We start from the raw sequence: 22177 nt of genomic DNA, 5'->3' as shown, positions 1-22177 counted from the left end.
GCATTGATGCAAAATGCATTCAAACATCAAGCAAACACACTCAAAACAAGGATGCAACACGGGAATATGCAACTACATGCAAAACTAAGCAAGTTTCATATAGAGCATGCTCAAAACGGAGCAACGGTGCAACACATACACTCCAAACAAGACATAGCAACAATCTGTCCAAAACAGCAACTAGGCATCTTGCAAGCATCAAAACAATATACTACAACACCTCAACATGATAACAAAAGGCATGGACATGATTTACAGGTAAAGCATGACAAAACATGAACACTGAGCTATCTCCAGAAATCACTACAACATGCTCAAAAGGACATGGCAAGATTGCAACTAAAAAAAGATTCACAGACTCTGCAGAAATCACTGGACATGGCAGAAATAACATCATGTTGCAAAGTTTAGAGCAATCAAACAACATGCTACAGGAACATATCATGGCAAATAAAGGCATGGCATGAATCTACTAATTGCATAGAACAAAAGTCTCTTACTGAACATGAGCCAAAAAGGCACAGAAGATATGATGGCACCCAGGAAACATAGCAAGTTTTATTAACAGCTTCAAACTTGGAAGCAAACAGAGCATGGCAGAAATAACAATAAGTAGGCATGTTGGTGAGCTTGAACCACTCACCACAGAGCATTTCATGGAATGTGAAGTCAACCAACAGCAAGCAGGCATAGATATAAATCTAAACATGGCAAGAGCATGGTCATAGGGTGCATGGATCACTAGCAAAACACATGTCAAAATTGAACTTCATGTTAACAGTCTGACAGCAACATTACTTAGCAAGTTTGGAGCATTGTTACGACAAGCTACAGCTGGCTATAAATGCAAACAAGGGCATGCATGGGTATAACATAACATGTGTAACAAAACATCCTTAGTGAACATCTCCAAATCATGCATAGAATGACTTGTAGCAGCAGGTTTACATGGCATCACAACATAACGACTCGGACTTAGCAGAAATGACCAAGTCACAGAAATCAGCAAAATCATGGAGGCTACTTTGCATCCTTGTGCTAGTCACCACATAGACCACAAAAATATAAGACAAGCACCTCTGTAAAGATGGCATGATGTAGTTCAAAACACATGTAGAGCTCATGCTCACAGGATGCACACACAAAATGCAATGAAAAAGACAAATCACCAAGTTCTGATAACAGACCGCAGTTAACATCATATAGCACTCTTGCAACAATGATAAGGGCATCAAGATGGACTCAAACAAGCATGCCACAATGGAATGAAATGAAGAGCATCTCATGATGAACATTTCGACATATTACATGCACAAATCGGATCACCGAGCATGAAGTTATGGCATGTCAAAGGGGGCAACCTCGAGCTTGCACGGAAAACGATGCGGCGACGGCTCTCGCCGGAGACGAGGCAGACGCGGCGCGGGGAGGCGGGGATGGCGCGGGGCAGGGAGGCCGAGGACGGCGGGAAGGCGGCAGATCCGGCGTGCCTCGCCGGGATCTGGTCGGGGCGGGGACCGGCGAGGCGTCCGGCGGCGGCCACGGCGAGCTCGGCGGGAGCCGACGGGAGGCGGGCGTGACGGCGGTGGGGATGAAAGGCGACCGGGGCGGCGAGATCGGGGGTCGCCGGAGGAGCCGAGGCGGCGAGGCAGAGGGGCTCCGGCGACCCTGGCGGCGGGGCGGAGGAGCGGGGTCGGGCACTGGGCGGCGGCGCGCGCGGTCGGGCGCGGCTGGGAGGCGCGCGGGCCCCGATGGGCTTCGCGGGCCTGGCCCAGGCCTGGGTGGGCCAGCAGCGGCGGGGAGTGGGCAGGGGCGCGCTGGGGACGCGTGGCGCCTCCTGAGTGGAGGAAAACGGCGGCGCGGCGGCTGGAGGCCAATGGCTGAGCGCCAAGTGGCGCCTGTGAGGGGGCCGGCGGCGGATATGGAGGGGGGAGGCGGCGGCGCGGCCCCCGAGGTGGGAGGAGGCGCTGAAAATGAGGAGGGGAGAGATTAGGGGGTAGGTTTTAGCCCGAAATGGAAAGGAGGGGGTATATTTATAGCAATTTTTGGCTAGGGTTTTGTCTAGGGGGGTCTTCGAACCCTGCGATCACGATCGGGTGGTTCCGGAAGCGAGGAGGGGTAGGCTGGGCCTAGGTGGGCTATGTAGAATGGTTTGGGCTGTGGGAAGAGAAGAGAGGGCAGCCCGGCACGGGTTTCTGGAGACCGAAAACGTCCGACGAATAAACTGGCAACGATGCCGCTATGGATGACAGTTGGGCTATCAAACGGACTCCGAATGTGATGAAATTTGACAGGCGGTCTACCTACACTATAATAAGACCGCACGCCAACTTTCACCCCATTCCAAGAACATTTTTATGCCACTTATAATATAATATTTCGGAGGTGCCGGAGCGCATGCGAGTGTGTCGGATCGCGAAAAGGACAACGGGGAAAAGGACCGGATGCAAGTTTCGAAAAACATGCAGATGAAATGCAGATGATGACATGGCAAAATGCAACACGCAAGCAAAAGACATGGCAACGACGGCGAATAACTGGGTGACACCTGGCGCATCGGATCCGGGGCGTTACAGTGCGCTCCAATCCCGAGCCCTCCGTCCATCTACCCAGGAGTCGTTGCAATAAATGAGTATAAATAAGAAATATACAAATATGCAAATTTTTTACATATCCCAACCTAAGGCGACAGGGCTCGTTCGCCCCCTTGCGTGTGGATCCGAAGTAGGACAGATCCGACAGGGAAAGCGTTGGGATGCAGGGTTGTTTAATTTACATAGGTGAATCTCTATGCTTATCGTTTGAACAAAAGCGGCATAATTATGTTGGACCTGCTCTGGTGTGGACAAACCCTCGATGAATTCTCCGGTAAAATGAAAGATACTGAGATCACCCCATCTCAAGATCGGAATGTAAGATCGAGGCTGATATAGATCGACCGTCTCATCAACCCATCCCATCAGTACTTGTGTTCCGAGACAAGAGTATAACCTAATAGTTTTAAAGTGAGGGTCGCATGAGGTTTCTGTGACATGTAGTTCAAAACTGGCCAAAATTTTCCTGCTTTGACCGACAGTTGACCAAGGCACAAATTTTTGACATATCCCAACCTAAGTGTAGATCCATGATGAAACAACACCTTCCTAATTGGCTGCGGGTGGTTGGCGGACCGGGATTGTGGCGGAGGGGTTGAACCACCGTGGTACATACCCAGTCCGTTCACTGGTTGACGGTGAAGGCGTCCATGGACGTCGTGTTCCTCCCACTCCTTCCATCTTACTCTGGGTGAAAACTTGATCTTTGGATGGGACGGTGGCGACGTTCGTGGTCGTTCTCTTCCTGGAGGCATCGTCTTGGAGTCCTCGGTACGGCATGTCCGTCGCACATCTTCCAAGATGATTGCTCCTCGCGCTGGTGGTCTCCGTTGGCTCTAACCGGATCCCTTTTTTGGACATCTTATTGGTGCTTGGTAGTCGTTGAGGTTGTGTGTCGGTGCCCGTCATTCATGTATCTTGCCTTGGGTGTGTGTGGCATCCGTTTGTATCGGTTGCTTCGATGTATGTGATGGTTGTTTTACAATATAAACATGGTCTTCCTTGGATTGGATTATATTGGATCGGCGTCGTCCTCGCACTAGAAGCACCGATGAGTTGGTAGCTCGAGAGAGCTAGTTACGGTTAGATAGCTAGATCAGTTAGCTAGGGTTTGCTAGTTGGAAAATGCCGTATATATGTGGTGGCATTGGATTATGTTGGATCGGCATCGTCCTCACACTAGAAGCCCCGGTGAGTTGGTAACCCAGGAGCGCTGGTTACGGTTAGCTCGCCAGATCGGTTAGCTAGGGTTTGCTCGTTGGGAAATGCCAAATATATTGGCGTGAAGACCTCAGGGAAGCGGTGTAGACCATGTGCCAGACGCAGTATGACTCGAAGGGGCGATGCAGCGACAGCGCGAGTGTCGATGCAACCGGAGGAACCATGTGCCGCGAGGCTACGATCCGAAGGGGTGATGCAGTGGTGGCGGGCGAGCCGATGCAGTCGTGGGGGAACCACGGGGCGGTGGCAGCCCGATGCTCGATCGATGGAGGGGCGCATTGTACTAGGGAGAGTCTTCACGGGACCTGTGGAGGCGCGCGCCACCGACGGGCCAGATCGGCCGCACGGCGTAGATGAGGCGGATCATGGGCGGGCGGGCCAGCATGAGGTCGACGACGCCGCTTGGTGGAGGCGGGGGTGGCGGCGGAGTCCAAGATGAAGCCGGCTATGATGGATGGCGTCGGACGACGTGCAGACGAGCGTGTCAGCTCGGGCAGCAAGGCTCGAGTGACCAATGCAGCAGTCGCGCCCGAGCTGAGGCAGCTGGCGAGCACGACGCAGCCGGCGAGCCCAATGAGTCCGGCTATCCTATATTTCCAATCCAATCATGATACTTAACATGATTAACATGATGATCCCCTATCTATGTGTGTATAAACTACTTGATCTAGGACAGAGATGATGATAAGATAGATGAGCTATGGCTCTATTCTCCCCATATGTGTGGAAACCACAACACCTTCGACGGAGACAATCTATATATGTTCTTGGTGTAGGTATTTTCATGCGAGGTTCTAGTATGCCCTGATAGGCGATAGCTACTATTTCTGCCATGTGATTCTCACAACGCCAATCTTTCCCTTGTGAGGTTCTACTTCGGCATGGTCATCGGGTCTTCCTTGGATTGGATTATATGGATCGGCGTTGTCCTCTGTGACACCCAAAAATTTTGACATTGTTTTATTTATTAAAATGTTGCCAGGAAAATAAAACTTTTCCATTTTGTCAAGATTTACCCTTTTTGATTTTGGATTTTTGCCTCTAGTGGAAAAACTTTCAAAGAGTATTGTTGGACTTGAATACTCTCTCTAATAGAACAATTCTTTATCAGTGGATTTAAATAGCAAGATTTGTTTTCTCAGAGCTTTATTCTTTTAAAATGATTTCTTTTGCATTTGGAGCCTGTTTTGCACTACAACCATTTGACAAATGCATTTAAAAATTTCCACCAAAATTTTGGGATGTCATGTGATGTTTCCACATCACTTTTATGCAAAAATACCTTTTGGCCATTGGAGATTTTGAGCTCTACACTAACTTTTCCAATCTGGTCCAGTAGGCACTTTTGCACTACAACCCATTTAAGTGTTTCTTTAAAAATTCTTCCAAGTGTTTGGAGATGTCAGTGGATGCATACAATTCATCTTCAAGCAAAAACCCAGTGATGTTCTTTGAAAAATTTGAGTGAATCATCTTCTTTTCCATTTTGGTCCAGTTTGGTGATTTGTATTGCAACCCCATTTTATTTTGCTCTAGTACCTTTGAGCTTTTTCCTACCTATAGTCCTCCCTACCAAACTCTTAAGTCCAGGAGATTGGACCCATTGGAGTATTTTTTGTGCATGCAATGTCAGCCTTTAGTTTCTGCCCAAAACTGGTTTTCTCAAAATCTTGCACTAACAAGTTCCTGGTTTTGCCCAAGTAATCTTGCCACCATCTTCTGCACCTAAAGAGACCCTGATCTGGAGATTTTGGCCACTCCAAGAGTTGCCTAAGTGCATTTGGCATTCTGTCGAGCACTTGGTGTGCACAGTCAGCTTGGGGCATGTTTTCTAGTTTGCACTGTGAACTTGCTCCGATGACCCAGCAACCTTGTCCACTGAACTCCTAGTTGCCTCTATCCTAGTCCTGTTAATTGCCAGCTCCACCCTCGCGCTCTAGACCGCCCTGGCATTTCGTCGAGCAGGTTCCGTGCGTGCTCTGGGCGCGCCCAGAGCGCACGTTCTGCACGCGCGCGCACTGACTCGCCGCGCCGCACTGCCACCCTCGACGCGACCCGTCCCTGGCCCCTGCTCCACCGCTGAACCGCGCACTAGCTCGCTCCCTCTCCACGCCATCTCTGACGCCCTGCAGCGCCGCTGGCAGCGCCCTTGGCGGCACGCCGGCGTCGGCAGCGACCTCTGCCATGTTCGGCACCGCCCAAACCACACCAGCGCGCCAGCTGCCCCTGTGAATAGCTCGATCTTATCCCGAAGCTCGTCGGCACGCGTTCATCGCCGCCACGGCGCCCTGCAGCTACAAAAACGGCGACTCGTCGTCGTTCTTATCCTCCGCCACAGAGCCAGCCCCGCGCGCCTATTTAAAGGGTCCCCGAACTCGTTCAAGACCTCGGGCGACCTCAGACCCTCCCCGTAGAGCTTCCCAAGCAGTGGATCGACCCGTAGAGACCGTCTTCACCAACTCCGGCCAGCTCGGCCGCCGCTAAGCTCCGGTGCAATACGTCGCAGCCAGCCACTCTCTCGCCAAACCAGCGCCACCAGTAGTTTCCGCTGGTCCTTGTGGAGCTGCCCAACTACCCAGCCTCGATCGGAGACCACCGAAGCCCAAAAACCACTTCACCACCGTAGGCCCCTCCGCCGCGGAGCTCGCCGTCGGCGATCCCTTCCACCTCCGACGACCCAGCGACCACCTAGAGGACCACCCCAGTCTGGCCGTTCCATCCCCGCCCTCGGATGCCCGTGAGGCGCTGCCGTTCGTCGACGGCAATCGCCGGAGCCCCGCCCCGTTCGGGCAGAGAGAAAGGAGGGAGAGGAAGAACGGTCAAACCTGACCAGTGGGCCCCTTGGACCCACTGTCAGTGACCCGCGTGCCGTCTCCTCTGTTTAAGTGAAAGCGTATACCCACGGAGTACGTCTCCCCTACCCCGAAAGCGTATTCCCCTCGAAGCGTTTTCCTTTTTCTGGTTTTATTAAAAACAGAGTTTTGACCAGACTTTGACCAGCTATAACTTTTAAAATAAAACTCCAAATGAGTTGATTCTTTCTCCTACCTCTCTCAAATTCCACCTAGTTTATTTTAAGATTTATTTCAAAAATATTTGAGACAACTTTTTGTACTGTGTTTGAAATATTTGTTATTTGGATATTTTGCAAAATAGGGATAATGGAGAGAAGAGAAAGCTTTCAAAAAGTGCATCCTTTGCATACTCTTGAAGGCAAGCATTTCTGAACTCTGGCATAATATTTTGTTGCGGTGTTTTGATACGATTACAACACCATTTGACTTGGAGTATGCGTTATCCTTTTGTAACGATAAAGTCTCGTGCATGAGTACTTTTTGGAGATATTTTGTGGTCAGCAATGGATACACTAGTGATTTGGGTCATCCTCGTAAGCTCCTCATTCATACCAGAGGGAAGTCAGGAAAGTCGTTGTCTTGGGTAGACACGAGCTTGTCCCTAGTCCCTCGTCGAGACGAGTATGTCCGGTATGGCATGGTGAGGCTTGATGAGCGGTGATCTATTTCCACTAATGGTAATATTGTTGGAGGATACTTGGACCACCTGAGTCGGTCGTAGGTCGAGTCTTGGTCAGTAGCTTCCCTATTTGTTGGTACCACCACTTGTCCCTGTCGCAGACGGGGTATGGTTCAGTAAGTTGTCAACCACTTACCAAAGCACACACCGTACAGAGAGGCCATAGTGGAAGATACCGGAGGCCTCCGGTAGGCATGCCACTTGGTCCGGGGGCATGGGTGTTTCCGGTTGGGACCGAGAGGGGGGCACCCCTTAGAGCGCGCGTATAGAAATTTTGATCCCATGCTACATCGAGGTTGTAGCCTCCCCACTTAGATTTTTGCTTGGCAGGTGTCGTGGGTGATTCCAGACATCGGTGAGTTAAGCTGGTGTGTGCAGGTCAGGCGTGTTTTCAATTAAAAGGCCGTAGGGGGAATTAGTCCCGATGGACTAAGTAAATCCGTTACTTGTGGGAAAGTAGTACTCCCTCTGCAGAGGATATATCCTGTTGGATAGCCATGTTCTTGAGTAAGAACCACAGTCTGAGTTGGATCTAGCAACGGTTTTCGGATGGAGACATGGCTAACTGGATCGTAGTAACGGTATTCGGATGGAGAACGAATTAGCTAGAACTCAGTGACGGTCTTCGGATGGAGAAACGGCTAGACTAGATTTGTGTTTATGACCTGTGACATCTGAGGATCATGTTTTAATTTTTGTTATTATTGTGGACTAACCATTTACATTATTGAGTATCCCTGGGATGGTTCTACCTCCTGGATACTCACTGTGATTATTCTTTTATAAGCCCTTTATGTGGTGTCGCTCTGACGCCCGACTGCGGCATGCTTGTCATTTATTTATCTTTTATAAGCCCTTTATGTGGTGTCGCTCAGACGCCCGACTGCGGCATGCTTGTCATTTATTTATCTTTTATAAGCCCTTTATGTGGTGTCGCTCAGACGCCCGACTGCGGCATGCTTGTCATTTATTTATCTTTTATAAGCCCTTTATGTGGTGTCGCTCAGACGCCCGACTGCGGCATGCTTGTCATTTATTCATCTTTTATAAGCCCTTTATGTGGTGTCGCTCAGACGCCCGACTGCGGCATGGTTACTCTTACATTTTCCTCTCGAGGAGTCATTCAGACACTCGCTTGGCCCTCAGCATTTTACTTTGGGATTTCGGGAGGACTACCGCCCGACTTCTCTTTTGTTTCCCATGCATCCTTATCTCTATGTCTGATTGCACTTCTAAATCTGTTCTTATGCATCGTGTTTACATTTGTTATATCTTATGTTCGAACTATCTGGCGAGTACTTTCATAGTACTCACCCACGTACTGCATGTTCTTATTATCTCTGCATGCGAGCAACGCAGACTTTCGTGGCAGACGTTGTGATCATAATTATTTCGGAGCATGATTGTCCCTTAATATATTCTCCCCGTGTTCTTAATGTTTGCGAGTACATTCAAACGTACTCACTGGCTTGTCCCTGGCTATTGTCTTGGCCAGATTTTCGCGCATGGAGATAAGCATCGCGGTGTCAACCTCGGAGCCTACGTATTGACGATAGCAGCCCCGCGAAGATAGGAGTTATCCTGGTCAGCTGTTCTTGTGGGAAATGGAGTCCCATAGACGCAGATGTACCCAACCGCTTCCGCCCTCAACCATTAGAAACCAAGTGTTGTACTCCTAGGCCTCAATGGTCTTGTACTACATATTTTTGTACCTTGCTTAGAATTCTTGTATCAAGTTGGTGCCTCATCAGCTAACAGTAATCCTGGGGCTGGTGAGCACAAAGGCCGTTTTTCTGGGAAATTATTATCCCAAAAATCCGGTCGTGACATCCTCGCACTAGAAGCCTGGGTGAGTTGGCAGCCCGGGAGCGACAAATTGTCAAGATTGGATCTGAGCTCTCTCGTTTGGGTTCCTCGGTCCTCACGGCGTCATGTCGGCATCGACACTACGAACCACACCGACCAGAGACCATCGAACGAACACTACCTCTGGTTATTCCTTTCTCCCAAATCTCCTTATAGATGTGCATCGCAGCACCTATAGGCAGGCGAAAGCGGCGTCCTGGAGGAGGCGGCACTCGGAGAGGCCGGGGATGAAACCTGCGAGGTCCTTGTAGTCGGTGAGCATGGCCCAGACGGCCTCGAGCGATGCGCCGACCCGCACCCGCGCGTGCACCAGCCGCTGGTTCTTCTTCCCCGGCAGCTTCCGCACCTTCTCTCGAACCCGTACCGCTCATCCGGTCATCCCACTACAAAAAACATGTTAATCCATGATGGAATTGTGATGATATTGCCAGAAACTGCATTATTTATGACGATTTATCTGGTTCGTCACAAAATCCGTCATATATAAGCAACATGAGGATGGCACCCCAAATCATAGACCCATCATGACAGACAAAGAGAGACCGTCACCATAATCGTCAAGGTTCGAACAATTTGCTCCGTTCTTATACACCATTTAGACCGTGATGGATGGATGGTGCTGACGTGGCAATCCAGCGACAGGAAGAACTTGCGATGTGATTGGTGAAGCGAGCCAACCCACGGATCACAAATCCAGACCGTCTACTCTTCCGTGATCCAACGGCAAGCAGTCAACTCCTATGTAGATCTCCGCCGGCTTCTTCCTTCCCCTTTATCCGCCCCGACTCCCCTGATCTCGCCGTCCTCCTCTTTCAGATCCTCCCCCTCCTCATCCACGACCGTCGCCACCTCCCCATCCATGGCCATCTGCCCCTATGTGTCCCGCAACCGCCGCGACGACATCCTCGTCCCCAGAGGCGGGGACTTCCCTTAAGGCGAACCTAGTGCACGTGGCGCCGGTACCATTGATGCGGGTCGGGCGGCGGTCAGATCTGCCACGGCCAGAACCGGCGTCCTCTTCCTCCCTATCTAGCTTCCTCCCATGGCTGAGAAGAGGGCTTCGTCAAGGATCCCATGACGGAGGTCAATGTGGGAGGCTGCTTCCTCCGATCCCAGATCGACCATCCGTCGATGGAGGCCATGAGAGCCACATGGGCACACACATGGCTGCGCTTCAAGGTCAACCCTCGCCCATCCTTTCTCTTCGATTTGATTTGATCTCCTCCCCTAATTTCCTTCGCCACGCAGCTGCAGCTTGATAGATGCAGGGACGCCGCCATGAAACAGTCAGGGCCTCCCTTCTCTTCCCGTTTAGTCCGATCCGCCACTGCCAGCCATTTCCGGCGCCCCTGCACCAAAGCGGTGGTAAGGCCACGACCCTTCCTTCCTCCTTGCAGCGTTTTAGTCCCCCCTTCCTATAGCTAACAAACTAGTTTGCTTTGACGATCCTATCATATCCTATCCATGGAGTAGCTTGGATTTGGTTTCAGTTTACTATGTACATCCAGGGATGGTTGGTTTCAGAGATGGTCTAGGCCCTATTTTTTCAGTTGTAACAAATTCATCAACTGAGCTAGCTTTCAACCCTCTTTTTGCCATGGTTTTGGGTTGGTCCTGCTTACGCCAAATTGATCCATTAGCTTGGTTCAGTTTATATAGAGCTCTCCATGCCCAAGAATAAGAAAATCTTGCTGCCAATCTGATGCTACAATTGTGTCTTTTTTACTGTTATATTATGTGTGCCACTAAACATTCAAACTTTAACCTTTGCTTGTGTAAAATCAGACTTTCTTCTATTGTGAATGGAGTGTTTGCTTGTTGTGCTGGAAAAGTAGTTCATTCATCGCTCATTTGACATGTGCAAGCAATGTGTACAGACTGCCTTTAGATTCCAACCCAACTAGATTATAGTTTAAGCGTTTAGACCAAGCCATCTTGGTTTGGCGGCCATGGGGAGACGAGGAGGAGGGGCAGCAGGTGGCGGTGGATGACATGGCCATGGCAGTGCCCCCTTTCCAGCAATATATTTGGCATAGGTATATGACAAAAAGTACTGCGTACATGCTTGAGTTCAGACTTCAGAGAGTACGCGGAGTGAGTTAACAACTCAGCTTCAGTCCAGATAAACTAGTCTAAGCAAGCCAACAGTTCACCAATCCCCTCCAAAGTTCCAATTTGAAATTGCATTCATGTGTAGCTTCTGTTTGGATTTAGAGATGTATCTTTGTAAATAGAACTGTCCTGATGGTAATTGATTCCATTAATAAAAGAATAACAAATTAATTTTTTTAAAGAAAATGTAGGCTAAAACGAAAAAAAAAAGTTGATGTTAGGGTGAATTTTTTAACACCAAAGTTGATTTCTTGGATCCGCCACTGCAACAACCCCGGGGATGCAACATGCCCCCTTGCTGGCGGTGGTGGCGGCACTCATGCCGAGCTGAGAGACGGTTGACCTGCTGTCATCAATGCCGTCACGGCCTCGGCCACGGTGACCACAGCCATAGCAGCCACGGCCACGACCAGGACTAATTTATTTTTGTATTTTGGAGTGTCCCACATTTGGTGTAAATAGTCCCAAGTTTTCCTTTTCACTATGTAAAATATTACTAAGCTAATACCAGAACCACTGTCCGGACTTCTTAAAAGCGTATGTGCCTATACTAAAGCATACTGCCACATTCAGCTTATTTAACCTTGGTAGTTTGCTTACCACATTCGGGCTAGGTTACTGCATCTGTATGTATTGGGAGTAGCCTTGTCAGGATGGGCTCTAATTGGTGTGTCAGGTGTATGCCTCACAGCTTTAGTATACACTTGATTACATTTTATTGATGTACACATATATATGTTCCATTTGATCTTTGAAGCCTAGCTTTCAATTTCTAAATCAAAATTATAGACATATGTTATGCTAAAAGACTTCTGTTCTGCATGCTTTTGTTCTGCACGCTATAACACAATTTGATTTCATTTAATCTTTGAAGCCTAGCTTAGTTTTTCTTACAACAGCTTCAATATAGACTTGAATAGATATTTTTCCGGTTACTTTTTTATGCCTGCTTTAAGTATCGCGTTTCTTCTGAAATTGACTCAAATTATGATATTACGTACAGAAGGGCACAATGATGAATTCAATGCAAGATCCTACTGGTGATCCAACAGATGGGAGCCCAATAGACGCAAACACATAAGGTGATTATGCCATATGCTTGCGAACTTGTCAGATTTGTTTGCTTACTTGCATTGCTGAAAGTGCACTTCTATTTGCAGATGCCTAAGAAAAGGACTGGCAAATAAAATAGGAATCCAAACTTGCAAAATTCTCTTTTACATACCGCTAGTACTACTGGGACTCTAGGTACAAGGCACAATGTAATTGCTCCAAATATGCTCATACAAGTTGCAACAATGAATTCTCAAATGTTTCGAGCAATGGTAAGTCACAAGCTTGGTTTGTCTTCATGTTGGCCTTTATTTGATACGTAAATGGCCTTCATAATGTGCAATCATCTACTTGCTTGCACTATTGTACTTTTTTTGTTGCTGAAGCACATACAGTAGGGAAGCCAGAAATAGAACAGTTTTCTCACCATTAGAAATTGTGAACTTGCGCCAGCATGTAGTTGTTTCGGAGAAATTTAGTTTGATTAATTTAGGTAATTATTCTTGTGTTTGAACTACAAAATCTTTTGTAAAATTATCCAATTCTTTTTGCATAGCACCTAATTGTTGATGGAGTAGTACAACAGGCACAAGAATTTGCTTGCTAGCTGTTGTGGTCATGACAATTTGTCAGGAAGATACCCATGCATGCACGAATATAGTAATTATACAATTGTCATGATAGTGGTTATATCTTTCTGCTAATTAGTCGTTGTGTTGTTTCTTTATTTTCCTGACTAAGTATTTTCTATTTTCAATTAACTTGAGCTAAATAAACTTCTGATTTCTTCATAGCAGGATCCAAAGATTTAGCTGGAATGGACTCTAGACCACGGACAATTTAATCTTTGCTCTTAATTAGGATGGCACATTCAGTATGTTGAATGCATGCTAAATTATATTACAGTTTATTGTGATGGATATTGGGTATGCAAACTTTGATGTCTGATGAATCTACATCATACATGCATTATTTGAATTTTGTAATTGAATGCCTGTATATTTTTTCGGCTACAGTAGGCTATTACCACAAACTACTTTTGGTTGCAACATGTTGGCAGCACGAAAAATTAGCGTTGCGTCAAATCTTAGTCGCCACGCTGACCTGTTTTGTAGCACTAGGCTGTGGCGATGAAACACTTCATATAGTCGCAATAACTTATCACCACAAAAACTCAGTCCATTGAGATAACTACTTGTCGCCATGGAATTCAGTTTTGCTGAAATAGGCCTTTTGCCATGAAACGTTCATATTGTCGCAACAACCTCTCACCACAAACAGTCTGCCTGTTGTGATAACTATTTATCACCACCAAAAGGAGTATGTTGCAATTTTAGTATTACCACGTCTGAAAGAGTCGTTGCCATACTTTACTGCCACAAACATAGGGTTCGTGGCGAAAGGACTATACCCACAAAAACAAGAGTTGTTGCCATAGGGTATTGCCACAATTGAGTGTTGCCACGGAAGAGCACGCGCCATGAAAAAGAGTTGTTGGTATAGGTTATTGCCACAAATGCCTATCGCCACAAACAACTAAATCGCCATGGTTCGCTATATGTTGCATTAAGCTATTGCCACAAACCAAATTGTGGCATCAAGTGCACGATGCCACGAGAAAAAATGTGGCAACTTGCAACATGGTTGTTGCAATAGCACGCTTTCTTGCCACGTTTATGTTTTTGTGGCAATAACCTATTACCATGCGTCCTGTCGCAACGGCTAGCAACGAACACCATGTCGTGGCAATAGGTACCTGTTGCGACAATTGGGTCCTTATTGCGACAAATGCTTTTGTTGCAATAGACCCGGATCCTTGTAGTGGACTGTCAAGAGCTCAGAGCCATTCGTGAAGGACGCTTCAGTCGACGCCCCGAGCGCAGCGACCGGGGCTACGGCCGTGGAGGAGGACGTGGTGGCGGACGCTGGGACGACCGCGACCCGCGCTATGAGTGGCACGACCGGCCTCGTGAGGACCGCTGGCAGGATCATCCTCGCGAGGGTGCCTGGAGAGACCAGCCTCATGAGGATCGCCCTTAGGGCAACGCCGGTCTTCCCCCGCTGCCGCCACCGCCAAGAAGGAACGACGACCACCATCAAGACGAGGGGGCTGGGGGCTTCCAGGAGCCGCGCGCTATCGCCTGCGTCTTGGGCGAAGCCCAGGCCCCAGCCTCGCAGCGTATCTTCAAGGAGTTTGCTCGTGAAGTGAATGCAGTCCTCCCCAAGCTCAAGGCCGCACGCCCACTCAGATGGTCCCAGTGCCCCATTACGTTCAACTCGGTAGATCAGCTCAAGTGCGCAACTACCGCTGGCGCCCTCCCGATGATGTGCTCCCAAGTCATCAGCAATGTGCAAGTTACCAAGACCCTCATCGACGGCGGCGCAGGGCTCAATGTCCTGTCCGTCGATACGTTCGACAACCTCCAAGTCCCATATGACCAGCTTCAGCCTACCAAGCCTTTCTCAGGAGTGACCGACGGTTCCACCATGCCGATAGGGCAGGTCCGCCTCCCTGTCACCTTCGGAGAACGCAAGAACTACCGCACCGAGCTCCTCGACTTCAACGTCGCGCACATTCGTCTGCCGTACAATGCCATCCTTGGGTACCCTGCCCTAGCCAAGTTCATGGCCGTCACCCATCACGGCTACAATGTCCTCAAGATGCCGGGAAGCGGCGGAATCATCACAGTCCCATGCGAAGAAAGAGACGTGGGGTGCTCCCTCGAGCGCGCCTTTCAACCTGCAGCGATCGACAACCCCAACAGCCAGGGTGATGGCCCTCCAGAGGCCATCCCCAAGAAGAAGAAGCAGATGCGCCGTGCCGGACCTCAGGAGGGTGGCGTCGCGGCTGGAACCTCGTCAGGATCAGCGCCCGCTCCAGGGGCGCCTCCCTCCATCGCATAGGAAGGCGCGCCCAGCACCCTCCTCGGGTAGGGCTCGGGGGCTTTCTTCTGGAAGGCCTCAGACCTTGCCCACATCATGAGGGAGGCACTTGGGCACCACTTGGAGGCGTGCTTCACGGCACGTTTTCCTCAGGAAGGCACACGACAAGGATCACCCACCGTTCAGGAGTTCATCACCAAGACCACCCAGGAATTGCAAGAGGCAAGGGCCATGCGCGGCGACCGCCACTCACAAAGCGCAGCTCCCCATCCAGGCGAGGTTGTCGGGCTGCGCGTCTGCATCGACGTTCCTGGGCTCAACAGAGCCGCTTCTCAGGAGCTCTTCTGGCCTTCGCGCATGGGACGCTGCGAGGCACCGCCGCACAGCTATGTTCGCATGCCTTTCGGCCTGCCGAGCGTGTCGTCCGCCTATCAGCGCAACCTGCGGCGTGTCCTGGTGGCTCGGGAGGCCAGGCACCATGCCGTCTTGGCGGAGATGGAGATGGTCCTCCAACAACCGCCCGAGCCCCCGGAGCCTCCTGAGGCTCAGGGCCCCGGTGGCTCGTGAGGAGCTACCCCTTCGTTGCACGCCTTCAGCTGCACCAACTCTCCTTCGTCGACAGAACCAGGTGACATTTTCCAAGTTCATTCAGCTGGGAGCGCCCCCCGGGCTGCATCATTCCCAGGACGCGTGGGTCCATCCCTGTGGCATGTATCCTTTTCTTATGTCTTTAGCTTACCTTGCTGGGGGCGCCCCTCGGGCTGCATCATCCCCAAGACGCTCGGGCCTGACCCAGTGGCATGTATCTTTCTGCGTTTACCCAAGCTGATCTGCCTTTCATGCTTAACCTGTCCATGACTGTTGCCTGCTCGACTATCACCTCCCTCGGGGGCTACTCACACAGGCACGGCGCTGGTGCATGGGTCCGTCCCTGCCACGTCGACAAACCTGAGCGGTCGAGCTCTGGCTCGCGGCACGCTCCGCGCACGTCACCTCACTAGGCCCTCAGTGCCTTAATTTCTTCATGGAGCAACCAGTGACAGGCTGGCAACCGAAGCGGCAAAACCGTGTTTCTTCCTTGTGTTGGTTCGCAGGGATCTCGTGAGGAGGGTAGCAGGCGGCACCGCCAGCTTCCTATTCTCTCGTGTAATCCGCTTCCAGGTTAAAGGGGGAGCTCCTGAGCATCGTGACTCAGGAGCTCTTACTGGCTCTCCAGCACTCACCCCCTGTCCTTGACCACGGCATCGCGACCTGGCATACCAGCGGCGGCTGAGCTCGCTCGAGGGCCGGGACCTAAGGACGTAGAGAACTAAGGAGAACACGGGAAGAGGGAGACTCGTATGGGCCCGACCTAGCTATGCTGCGGAAGCTTGCGCGCCAGCCTGGCGCATCCAAGGAATCGACCCCAAACCACCAAGATAAGTCTCGCGCTCAGATTGACTGATTGATGAAGCCTAAGGGTCACGCACGCCGCAGCCCCGTTGCAGCCATGTCGCCTTCCTTTCTTGCCTTACCATGGCTGCTTGAGCGCTAAAGGGGACCTCTTGAGAATCGCGCCTCAGGGGCTCTTACTAGACCTCGGGCCGCACACCTCCTGGCCTTGACCACGGCACGCGACCTGGCATACCAGCGACGGCTGTAGCCTACCTGGGGACCAGGACCTGTCAGCGTAGAGCAACGAGCTATCGTGAGGATGGAAAGAGGAGACCGAGCCTTAACGGGACATGCGTTCGCAAATTTTCATAACGAGGAAGATGTGCACAAAAGACATTACAGACCCTTTACACAACCCCACGGGGTACTCCGTGATTCTTCGCATGGAACAAAAAGACTAAAACTTAGAGGAATCCTATCTACACCCTCCCGTGGTGTACGCCATCATCAACAGTGGGACACGGGAGGCTGGCGCCGACCCCATCCAGATCAGCGACGGCAGCGGCTGGATGCCGCAGCCCGGCATTGGGCGCGGCGAGAGCTCGGGGGCACGTAGCTGTCGTCGATCGTCTCCGGATTCTAGTAGAGCTTAGGAGAGCCACTGGACTCCCCAGAGTCACTGCTGCTGGAGTAGCTGCGAGCGGGGCGCGCCTCACCTTGGCGCTCCCCTTCGGGGCAGCACTCCAAGCGGCAACCCTCCGCATCGAAGACCTTGAAGAATAGCGTGGAGGCGCCGTCGTACTCAAAATGGATCGCGAGGGTGCCCTCCGTGCGGCAAACCCGCGCGACCTCGCCCCAGCCGCGGGTCATGAAGACCTTGCCGGTGGAGACTGCTTCAACCTCTGCTCCGGTCACCGGAGCCTTGCAGTCGGCATGCTGCAACCAGAGCTCGAGAGGCCCCCTCGGCGGCATCACATCGGAGAAGAAGCGCGGGAGACGGATCCAGGAACTTGGGGGCATCGCCGCCCACAGCACGAGCTTGCATGAGGAGTCCGCGGCATGGACTCCAGGAGCAACGGCGCTCGTCGCCGCAGCGCGTCGACCCTGGCCGCGGTGCGCGCGCCGACGCTCGTTGCTCCTTCCTCCCGAGCCCCCGGCATGGATGTACAAGGGCAGCGGGTACCCAGGAGGAGGCCGCTCGTACCAAGGCCTCATAACCACCTGCAACGCCGCGACATCACGACAGTGAACCGGCCTCTTCTTCGGCGAAAGCGGCCCTGGATCATCGCAAGAAGCTTTTCCCTTCTCTCCAGTGGAAACCTTCGGATGGGCGCCATTGCTGCTAGCGGTGGAGCAAGGAGGAAGAAGCAAGTGAACCAAGAAGAGATGGGTGACGGGGCCTCCGCCCCCCTCCCCATTTATAGCAGAAGAAGGCCAACCGGCGCCTCCCACGATCACAGGTAATGATGATTTTCCTTGCATGGTGCAGGGACTAGTCAAGTCGAGCAGTTGCCGAGGCAGCATGGGGAAGCGGAGACGCCCACATCCAATCAACCGCCACGCGTCAACCGAGGCCGCAGGCTTTAGGGGCCCGAGGCGCTCCGTACTTGCCCTTTGGCTTTGCCTTGAAGCCAAGCCCGAGTGCGCCTTGGGCCCGGGGGCTACTGTCGGCGTTCTGGGAACGGGGGTCCCCAGACTTGCCTACCTGCGGCCCACGACATGGCTGTGCTAGCGGGCCTGTATGGCCCATCTTCATCAGCAAGGCATCCAAGACCCTCGTGAGGGGCCAAGCCTCGCGAGGCGGACAACGGAAGACTTCCTCCGGAGCGGCCTCGCCAGGCAGGCTCACGAGGAGCGGAGATATCAAGGCGGGGGAAACCTCACAAGGCTCTCGTGATGTGAGCCATGATGATCGACACCAGGCGGGCGCCAGCGCGCAGTGTGCTTGTTTCCTCTTTGGTGCTAAGGAGGCAAGCGCAGGAGCGGTGTACTGAGGCATCCAGCAAAGGTTTCCATTCTGTGCAACGAGACCGAAGACCAGCAGGACGGCAAGACGGAGGTCACCATGGAGCCCAGACGGCGTCACCACCAGAGCCTTTTGCAGGCGAAGCCCACTTTTGTCAGGATAGCTTGTACTAGCTGTCCCCTTTCAAATTGCCCGCCATTGTGGGCTCCCTTTCCACTCAATATTTGGGGAGAGGACCACGGCCTATATAAGCAGAACTAGCCACCACAGTAGAGGCAAGCAAGCCTGAGCTTGTGAGATCTAGAGCAAATCCCTGGCCACACACCAAACACAAGAACACCTCAACCTCAGGAGGCCGTTCTTCCCCTTGTACTATTCATCATCAGCCCTAGAGGCAATCCACCACGACCACACTTGAGTAGGGTATTACACCACAACGGTGGCCCGAACCAGTATAAATCTCGTGTCTTTCTGTGTTGCGAGTTTGTCGAGTTCGTCCGCGAGATCTTAGCGAGCTAGGGCGTGGATCGTCAGGAGGGAAAGAACTTCGCGCGCAACCCAGAGTTCGAACCATAAGGGTTTTGCCGGAACCCCATATCCGACACATGGTGATGAAGATTTCGATCCGAGGTCGGATCTTTCCCAAGGGAGGGGAGATAATGCAGAGCATCCCACGATCATCCCCATGGACGCATCTACACCTCCAACGACACCACTTGGACCAATGACAAGAGCCCGAGCAAAGGATATCGAATATAATGTGAACTCGCTCATTTCTGAACTACTACCTTCGACACATGAGACATGGATACTACCTCAAACGGAAACACTATGTGTGCTTAGGTACTTGGAGAAATGCCATGGAACAACTACATCCAATGGATAAGACGGCGAGGACACCAAGTACGAAGGACAAGAGGAGGAGCTGTCACGGAAGCTACAGGCTCCGGACGACCGGCCCAGCCCGGACGTTCGACCCCTGAAGGCAACACCAACCCAAGGAAGCCAGGCCACCGAATGCTACAGCGGCCGAACGACCGACCCGGACAGGACGTCCAACGACTCCCAGGCTCCGGACGACCGAACCCCCCGGACGACCGACGCTGCGCCAACAGAACGAAATTAGCGGAAGTCCGAGGAAGACCGGACGACCGGTGACCGGACACCTACGGACGTCCGAGACCGTGGCAACAGAACCTAAACTATGGATTTCCGAATATCTACGGACGTCCGGACCCCCGCGAGCCTCCGGACGACCGGAGCCTCACGGACGTCCGGACCCTAGCTGCGTCCAGTTTCAGGCCGAAGCCCATGTACCCCTTCACTTCGCCCCTCTTTTCACTAAGACTATAAATAGACCTCTCCCTCCTCCTAGTTAGGGTAGCATTGGTTTAGCTCATATGTGAGTATAGCTTTTGCTCATCCATACGGATCATCTCCTCGAGAGAGACCGCGGCCCCTCCACGGAGAAGATCCCCTTGGATTCAAGACCCCCTCTTGGGTGGCCCCATCAAGACCTCCTCTAGGAGAAGAACCGGTTACCCTTTGTATCGTCCTTTGTTGGATTTCAATCTTGTATCCCCTCTCGTGTTTCAAGGATCTAGCATATGTGTGACTATATCTTGTTGGTTTAGTGATTTCTCTTGTGTTTTCCCTCGTTTCCCCCTCGTGTTCTTCGTGTTCTTAGTCGGGATCCGTTCCTTTCGTGAAAGATCGGCCGTTTAGGGTTCCACCCTACATCAAAAAGGGTCAGCGATAATCAATTCAGAGATGCAAAGTTGAATAAACGCTCAACAACGGTACTGTTCTGGTCCTAGGCTAGACCGTACTAGAGATGCGAGCCTAAAAAACGAACAAAATCACGGCGCGACACATAAACAAGGGAAAAGCACACTCTGATTTTTTTCGCTATTTTTTTTGCGCTCCTCTTTTTTTCGCGAAAAAATCACTATAATGGCGAGTGTCTCAAAACTCTTCCCAAGTCAAACTAACAGGATAGGCATGAATTTTTTTTGACAATTTCTTTTTTCGGAACTCAAGGTAGCGACGACGAAAAAGTGCGATAACAAATCACAATGATGGCGAGTGTCTCAAAACGCTCCCTGGGACCTAAAAACAAGATAGGAAAAATATATTTTCCATCACCAAAATTTTGGCCTAAAAATTGCCCAGGGGTCTCCAAACTCTTTTTTCTCAAAACCTACTCAGGCAAGGAAACATGAATCGGAAAATAGATGGATCTCGAAAAAACCTACTACAAAAAGAACTCGGATAGGTGGTGGATATATGATGGTAAGATATGGTAGCGCTGGTGGTATATGGTAGCGGTGGTGGTATATGGATACAGATCGGTGGCTGATAAGCAGTGGTGGTAGATGGCAGGGGCGATGATGATGGTGCGGCGGCGGCATGACAACTTATGACCAGAACTCAAAACTCTAAAACACTAAACTCTAAGACTAGCAACTAGACACGACGATGCAACCGCAAATTAAACAAAGAAAAATGCTAAGAAGACTATCCAAGGCTCAGACTGGTTCGGATATAATGAACTAACCCTAATTTTTATGTGGCTTTTCGCGGACTGTAGGTATCAAGAACAGACTCAATCTAAACTACGAAAAACTGTAGATACCATTTGACAGAGGCGAGGGGCCCGATCTTTCGATGAGATGGTGGCTATCGTTTTTGGTGGAGTAGACTTTGACGATCCGACTACAAACGTGCGAGGACGTCGCGCCTTAGCAATCGCTAAACCAACTCCGAGGGGTTATTGACCATGCCGGAGCACGATCAACCTGACCACGAATGTCTATTTCCTGCAAGCAAACGAAGAACAAGAAAGAAATTGAAATTGCAATCTGGATATTGGGAATATAAGAGGAAAGCTTTATTAATGAAAGTGGGGTTCTGTGACGTCTTGGTCTGGTCGTTGAACACAAACAAAGTACGCGAAGTTGCAGCAATGGCGAACTTTTAATCTATACAAAACCCAGAGTCTAAATGACGCCCTAAGGGCTGTATATATGGAGGAAGAGGGGGGAATTTCGTGGTCCTCGGAGGAGGGGTCCGAAACCAACCCTAACTCTTGTTTCCCCACACATACAGACTCTAAAAACAGCCTATACTTAAGTATTTCGAAATTACAAGGAACTGGCCCAATAATAATGTGACACAGCACCTAGAATAGCCTTTGGATGAAATTTATGAAGTGGCATCTTGTGTATTTCGTCCAAGGCTTCATGCACTCCTTATGGTGGTTTCATAGTCCTGAAATCATCACTTGTAACTCTGTTCTTGTTCCCTTTGCGCATGCCATCATCTCCATGCATGGTCTTGCTCCAGTCTTCATCCCTCTTATCCATGCCAGGCCCTTCATTTGTAAGAAAAAATGTATCCTATTTAGGCAGCATCATATTCTCATGAACATTAGAATCATTACCAAGAAATGAAAGTACCTGATAATTTAATTGGCGTGCGCGAGCTCTATTAATTGGTCCAGTATATGTAGCAGTAGGGGATGTGGGTGTAACAATGGTATTGATGTCCTCATCACGAGGTCGGACTCAGTACT

The 22177-nt window shown here is 50.7% G+C and overlaps 1 long non-coding RNA gene across 3 annotated transcripts; it reads left to right on the top strand.

Annotated features, from left to right (window-relative positions):
- The first annotated feature begins 9981 nt into the window (after positions 1-9981).
- Positions 9982-13429, top strand: LOC109774048 (uncharacterized). 3 transcript variants are annotated; one of them, XR_002235476.4, is made up of 5 exons: positions 9982-10394; positions 10464-10580; positions 12331-12409; positions 12488-12652; positions 13178-13429. It is a non-coding gene; the product is annotated as an uncharacterized lncRNA (long non-coding RNA). The 3 variants fall into 3 exon arrangements; XR_002235475.4 differs by having other exon boundaries at positions 9983-10394; positions 10470-10580; XR_002235474.4 differs by having other exon boundaries at positions 9984-10580.
- Positions 13430-22177: the final 8748 nt, after the last annotated feature.

Source organism: Aegilops tauschii, chromosome 5 (genome assembly GCF_002575655.3).
Source record: "Aegilops tauschii subsp. strangulata cultivar AL8/78 chromosome 5, Aet v6.0, whole genome shotgun sequence".
In the NCBI taxonomy this organism is placed as follows: Eukaryota; Viridiplantae; Streptophyta; class Magnoliopsida; order Poales; family Poaceae; genus Aegilops; species Aegilops tauschii.
The sequence above is the reverse complement of the archived record's forward strand: the minus strand, read 5'-3'. Positions and strand labels throughout refer to the sequence as shown.